This window comes from Solanum tuberosum, unplaced genomic scaffold (genome assembly GCF_000226075.1).
Source record: "Solanum tuberosum cultivar DM 1-3 516 R44 unplaced genomic scaffold, SolTub_3.0 scf00017, whole genome shotgun sequence".
NCBI lineage: Eukaryota > Viridiplantae > Streptophyta > Magnoliopsida > Solanales > Solanaceae > Solanum > Solanum tuberosum.
In genome coordinates, this window is record NW_006238943.1 from 943,829 (window position 1) to 950,680 (window position 6,852).

General features: G+C 27.9%; 1 long non-coding RNA gene across 1 annotated transcript; it reads right to left on the minus strand.

Moving 5' to 3' along the window:
• Window positions 1-3,319: 3,319 nt before the first annotated feature.
• LOC102595485 (uncharacterized) lies at window positions 3,320-5,619 on the minus strand. The gene is made up of 2 exons (XR_366724.2): window positions 4,132-5,619; window positions 3,320-3,617 (listed from the first exon to the last, which is right to left on the minus strand). It is a non-coding gene; the product is annotated as an uncharacterized lncRNA (long non-coding RNA).
• Between the last annotated feature and the right edge of the window lie 1,233 nt (window positions 5,620-6,852).

Genomic DNA, 6,852 nt, shown 5'->3' on the forward strand with positions numbered 1-6,852 from the left:
ATAAATGTATTAAAAATCAAACAAAATAAACATATGAATGAATTTGTAGATTCTAATAAATCTAAAATATTAAAACGAAATAAAACAAATCAAAAAAAATTGTTTAATCGATTAAAAATCTAAAATACATAAATTTTACATGAATATGTAAACAAACTTGCATAAAAATAAACAAAATTAACAGAAAATCCGTAGTATGTACAATGCAAAATATAAACCATAAACGGTGATATTGAAAACAAATCAAAAGAAATCTAAATAACTAATCGAAATTACCTTTACCAAATTCAAAATTTCTTGAATTAATATATAGATTTTTTTTATCAACCGAGAAATTTCTTGAATTAATACCGAGATTTTGTTGAAGAATCGAACTTTCAATAATTTGTGTTTCAAGGTTAGCAAAAAACTTGAAAAAAGAGAATCTGGGAACATGAAAGCTGGGGAAAAATAAAAACTTTATGTTAGAAACGTGAAAGGTGGGAAACGTGTAGGATGTAGGAAGAATATTAAATGATAATTTTGTATTTATTTTTTATTTTTAATCTGTTATTGGTTAGAATTTGGTCCAATGATGGACTCTTTTGATTAATAAAAAAAATATAAATAATAAAATGTGAATACAAATTATTTTTGAGAATATTGACATTCTGACATTTTTAAATAAATATTTTAAAGTATTGTTGTTTTGACTAAATATGTTAGGTATTATAACTAGACAACTAATTTTCCCTATTTACAATGGTTACAATATTTGGGTACCCCTTCATATTAAATCTTTTGATCATATCCTTGTAGCAAAATAATTAGTATTATTTTGCAGCCAGATCCATACACATGATTATTCAGTCTCGGTTTATTAGAGAGATTAATTTCTACGCTAATTTTAGCCATGCTTGATCTAGTTCTTCCTTTAATAGCAAGATCACGATCTTTGGAATTATTATTATTATTATTACTATTATAATTATATTATTTTAGAATTATTTTAAATAACTTGGACATATATATATATATAAAATGTACCTCAATATTTGTATGGCTGGAAAAAGTAGTATACTAATATCAAATGCCTTTAGACATAAAGGATTTAAATATGTACTACAAAATCTCCTAAAATGACCTTATTGGTATTGTATAGGCCAAGCACACGTGGCAATATGTAGCTTGCAAATGCTAACCACACTTTGGCATGAGTTAATGCATTCCTAGCATGCTAACTCCACACTTAATCACATGGCATCCACCATTTCACAACAATGATAACTTACAATACTACATAAAAAAAAATGCCCCCCCCCCCCCCCCCCCCCTCCCCGACACACACCCATCCCAATCTAAATATAATGGACCAGTTAGTACTACGTACCACTGCTGTTTCTGCTTCCTTTCACTTTATATATATGTGGACGTAAGGGAAGAAAAAACAAAGAAAAAACTAAGCCAAATGCTCTAAGTATCAAAGTCCATTTTCTTGTATACAACATGTAATGTGGCTAATTAATCTTTGATCTTAGTCTAGAAACATTTGTATATAGTCTAGACAGATATTATTGGAGGTGGGGGTCGGTAATGTGGAGGTAGAGGTGTGGGATGGTGGGGTAAAGATGAGGTGTGTTGCAGGGTGCGGAGGACATAATGTGGAATGTCGCTTGTGAAAATTATTTTCCCTACTTCAATCAAGGAAGATATTTTTTTTTTCATTTGTAAGGAATTTATATTCTTAGATAAAATGTTTTTCAAAAAATTTGACCAATTAAATATAAGAAAAAAGTAATTCCGAAAAATAGTTTTCCTCCGTACCAAACACACCCATAAAGAAAAAGAAAGAAGGAAACTAGTGCCATGTTTCTTAATTATTTTACTTCCATGCATTATTGAGAACCATGATATATATATATGAAAAAGATAATTGTTTATTCGCATATGATATTTACGGCAATTCAAATAATTTTAACAGTTAAAAATTAAAGTAAGGTTATATATAGTTTAATTATGATGAAGGGATAAATATGTATGTAAAAGACGCATATTGCCTTCATTTCTTTAGGAAAAACACATCTAGTGCTGAGAGGTAGAAAATATCTCAAGCTCATTAATTTGGAACTAATAATTTTTTACATAAAACATAAATTTATGTGTAAATTAAATATTAAACTCATAAAACTTAGATCTTGAATTCGCTAAATATTATTCTTTCACTTTACATTTAATTTTAACCTACTTTTCAACAGTCTCCATTATAAACTTAACTTCTAAAATCCCATTTAATTTTCTCCAGTTTAAACGTGTATATAAGGTGATTTCTTCTTATATGTTTTAAATTTGATAGACAAAGTTACTTGCTATATGTTGTTGGAGGTGACAGATGACTAATATCCTGTAAAATTAATCAAGATGTGCGAAAACTGATCCGAATGTCGTGATTATTAAAAAAAATCTTCCATACAATTATGTCAGTGTGGAGTTACCATAAAAGTCCATGACAAGAAAAAAAAAATGATCTTGCTAGGCTAGATTTTATTACAATACAAATACAACCTAGTGCTTTATGGATTGATGAATCAGATTTTTGTGTTGAGAAAAATTGTAGTTTTTATGCAAATAGAAATTAGACAAATTAGGAGGAGAAATACTAAAAATATAATATAGGGAATTTTGCATTATGACAAAAGAAAAAGACAAGTAGAAAGTGGGAAAGGAATCATCAAATCAGTGAATCAGTTTCATGCAATCGGGGTGATTTAATTGAAAGGTGACAATTACACTTCAGTCAACAAGTGGCATGATGTCCCTTTAAGACCTTCGATAAAATTAAAACGATACAGAAAAGATTAATATAATTTCTCCGCAAAAATATCAAGCATATAATAAATGACATGACTAAAAAGGTTGATTGAGAATCTAATACAACTCTTTTAAGATGATTAATTAGTTACACTAGAAAAGATCAGAGCATGACTTGTTATTTAATAATATTGTCCGCTTTGAGATGAGTTCGTATATTTTCTTTTAAAAAGTCTCACATCATTATTTCATATATACATAACATTTTAATCTTTTCAATTATGAATGTAAACTTTGTTTACGTACTCAATAACTTATCTATCATGTTAAGTTATTCCACGTGACTCAATATATCAATTTTTGATACTCACTGTGTATCACTCACATGATCGAGCATTATGGACACCGAAGCCTAGAGTTAGCTTTTTCTTGTCATGTGCATACGTCCAAGCTACCTTTAGTAATATATGGTGAAGGTATTAAATTAAATCAAGCATCATACCATCATTCTGATATCTCCATACTCATATCGTATAGTAACTTGCTAGGTCATTTTATAGCAAGTTGTGTGGATCATGTGTTACATTTGCTCTTATTCATTCATACATTCACAAAATAGCAATCCAATGCACAAATCATTTTGTATTTATATATACAGAGTTCGGAAAGAGCGTGAGAGTATAATATAGGCATTGATCCTACTATGACCTAAATACTTGTTGCTAATTTCACAGCTCAGACTCATAACCTGTAAATTGAGATAATTTTTTCCGTTCCTCCAAAACTCCGCTTCTTATGGTTGATAAAAACTCTTAGAGGCAAAATCCAACCTAATAATGACATTGACATGCACTAAATTCATGATTTTGCACACACTCAAAGTCACAAAAATCCATGAAGCAGCAAATTCCCATATAAAATCTTTCATTGATTCAACAGACAAAAAACATAACTTAGATGATTTTTCATTTTCCCATGAAATACTTAAAATTATATTTTGAATCTTTTTTGAAAAAAACAAACAAACTTGGCAACTCAAACTAATTAACCTCTTCCCATGAGAAGTTTTCTCCAACTCCTTGACCTAAACCAAAATTAGGTTTAAAAATGGCATAAGTTATATATACTGACAATATAAATCATTAATTATACTTTGATTAATGTATTTTAACATGTTACACGCTCTGTTTTAATCTATCTTAGCTTGATTTGAAGTATAACGATCAAACTAGTTGTTCGTGAATTCAGACACAAAAATCTTTAATTTTATACACATAAACTCCAAATAATAACTAGGTAATCAATCGATGCGTGCTTGTAATAAAATTTAGTATAATTACATACCTTATAATAAACGATTTGATTGTGTAAATATATTTTTCGTACCAAATCTGTGTAAGATAGAGAAATTACAACTTCTGATCTATCAGAACTTCAGTGGCCACAGATCTGCAGTCTCAAAATAAACAAAGAATCTAATTTTCACCTGTTAGAATTTTTTTTAAAAAAATTAAAATTGTTACATATATAAATAGATATATAACTGACAAGAATATTTACTATAAAGTACTGAAAAATACAGTAAAATAAAATAAAGGAAAATTAAATCCATTTAATCATCTATCTCCAGGTACAAATGAACTGAGCATCCGTACTATTTACTTTTGCTTAGAGAGTGACGGGGCGAAGCTAGAGGGACGAAAGGGGTTCATTTCACCAAAAAAATCAAAGAGGATGATATGGAAAAGTCAAGAAAATATCGTTATATCTATATATAATAGATGTTGATTTTTTCAAAATTCTGCCTCCACAGCTCATAATTAGTTTAGAGCGGAGGCAGAAGATATTCATCTGAACCCCTTTATATACAAAACCCTATTGGATATTAGAAATCCTTAAAAATCCTAACTCTGTCACTGATAGTTATTTATTGCTGATGCAGCATCATCAAGATTCTCACTTTAAAATAAATAGACATGGTCATGATATATTTTATTTTTCATTTCAATTAAAGCTACATATATAACCTTGCCTCTTAATTTTCATGTATGAATCTTGATGATGCTACATCTGCAAACAACAACTGTTGTTAATTGTTCGATAGATCGATAAGCCTGATTCAAATTCAGAAACCCTATTTTCTCTATACCGTTTCAATTTTATTGGATGTCTACAAAATGAACCACAAACCCTAAATAAATGTTTCACATAGGATATATATTTATAGGGTACAAAATCCAAGTACATATATACATATTCTTAGCTACAAAAGTAAAGATCTAAATTAAGAAGAATCTACACTATTTAAGACTTCAAAACAAAAAATAAAATTTAAAAACTTATATGTAGATTGGAATTGTTCAAAAATTCCATCATATATAACTTGACCACAATCTTTCTATTGAAGAAGCAAGCTAAATCAATACACTAAGAAATTGATTAAATAAAAACATAAAATAAAAATAAAAACAAAAACTCATAGAAGCATATATCTTCAAGATCACTAACAAATAAATATAGAAAAATATATCTAAAAAGATAATAATTATCAAAATCACTAGCAAATAAAGAGAAATCTAGCTAAAAAAAAATAAAATAACTAAGAAATTGATTTAAGAAAAAAAAACATAGAATCAAAATAAAAACAAAAACAAAATTCATAGAAACATATATTTCAAGATCACTAGCAAATAAATATAGAAAAAAATAGCTCAAAAAAATAAAATAAGATGCAATATAAAGGAAATTAACCATACTACATAGATCCAAAAAATTTGTAGTTTTTTTTTTTTTTTAATTTTTTTTTTTAATGAAAGATGAGAGAAGATAAAGATGAGAAAAGAGGGGTTAGGAAGCTCATAGAGATGGTAACAGTGAGAAAAGGGGATATATATATACACATAAATGATGCTATTTCTTTTTTATTTTATTTTTCAAATATTAATTTTTTTAAAAATTTTGTTGTGAAAGCTTTTGGATTGGCCCATACTGCAGTAGTTATACCAAACCCTAATTATTTTCTTAGAAGGGCACTCTCACTCAAAGAGGTAGATGCATCATTTGTCAGAGGCGGATCTAGAATTTAAATTTAACATCTTAAGCTTTTGAGGTTTTTCGCGTTGAACTCGATATATTTTCAAAGTTATAAGCTCATCATATCTACTATGTATTGCAATTTTAGTATTTTTTTTTACATATTGTATATACACTTATATTCTGTGTTGAAAATATTGAATTTAAATAAACCCTGATAGTTATCGGGTTCATCTAAACTTAGAATTTCTTTTAATATTCTTAATTTTTGAAATTATTTTCTTGTGAAACTCTTGGATGGGCCCATGCTTTTAGTGTGAGGTTGATACCTCAGTATGAGTGCATTAGTTACACATTGCCATCTTAACTAAACCCTAAATTTTTTCTTTTGAAAAATGTGCACCCTCCTTAGGTTTATTCTAGTATACAAGTATTTTATTTGGACATCGTTATTTCATTTGTATTTAATTTTAAAAAGATAATCACACATCTAACTTACTTTGAAATAACTTTAACCATATGTTATTTGAAATCATGTTTTGTCAAATCTAATTTTAGACGACAATTATGGTGAAAGCTACATATGACAAAAGTTCAGTAAATATTATCGACATCCATCCATAAGTAGCTGAAATTCAAGGAAAACAACTATTTTCCAGTGATTTTTCTATATGCGGCTATTTTTCAAAACATGGTATTAATTATGTTAATTTTAATAAATGAATAAATTCACCTTCTAATCAACAACTAAACGACCCCAACATAAAAAAGAAACAGATTAAACAAAGCAATTTTCCACAAGGGAACCATACATGGGAATAAAAAATATATACTCCTATATATATTTAAAAAGAGGGATCAAATCTAAGGCAAGATATTTTTCAATAATTGGTCAGAATATTTTGATAAACAAATGAAGTTGAACCACTCACTTAATATAAGGTACTTTTTTTTTTGTCTTATAATCTTTTCGAAATCCACTAAAACTCTCCTATGTGATACCCACTCACAAAGCTACTGATTTATATATAT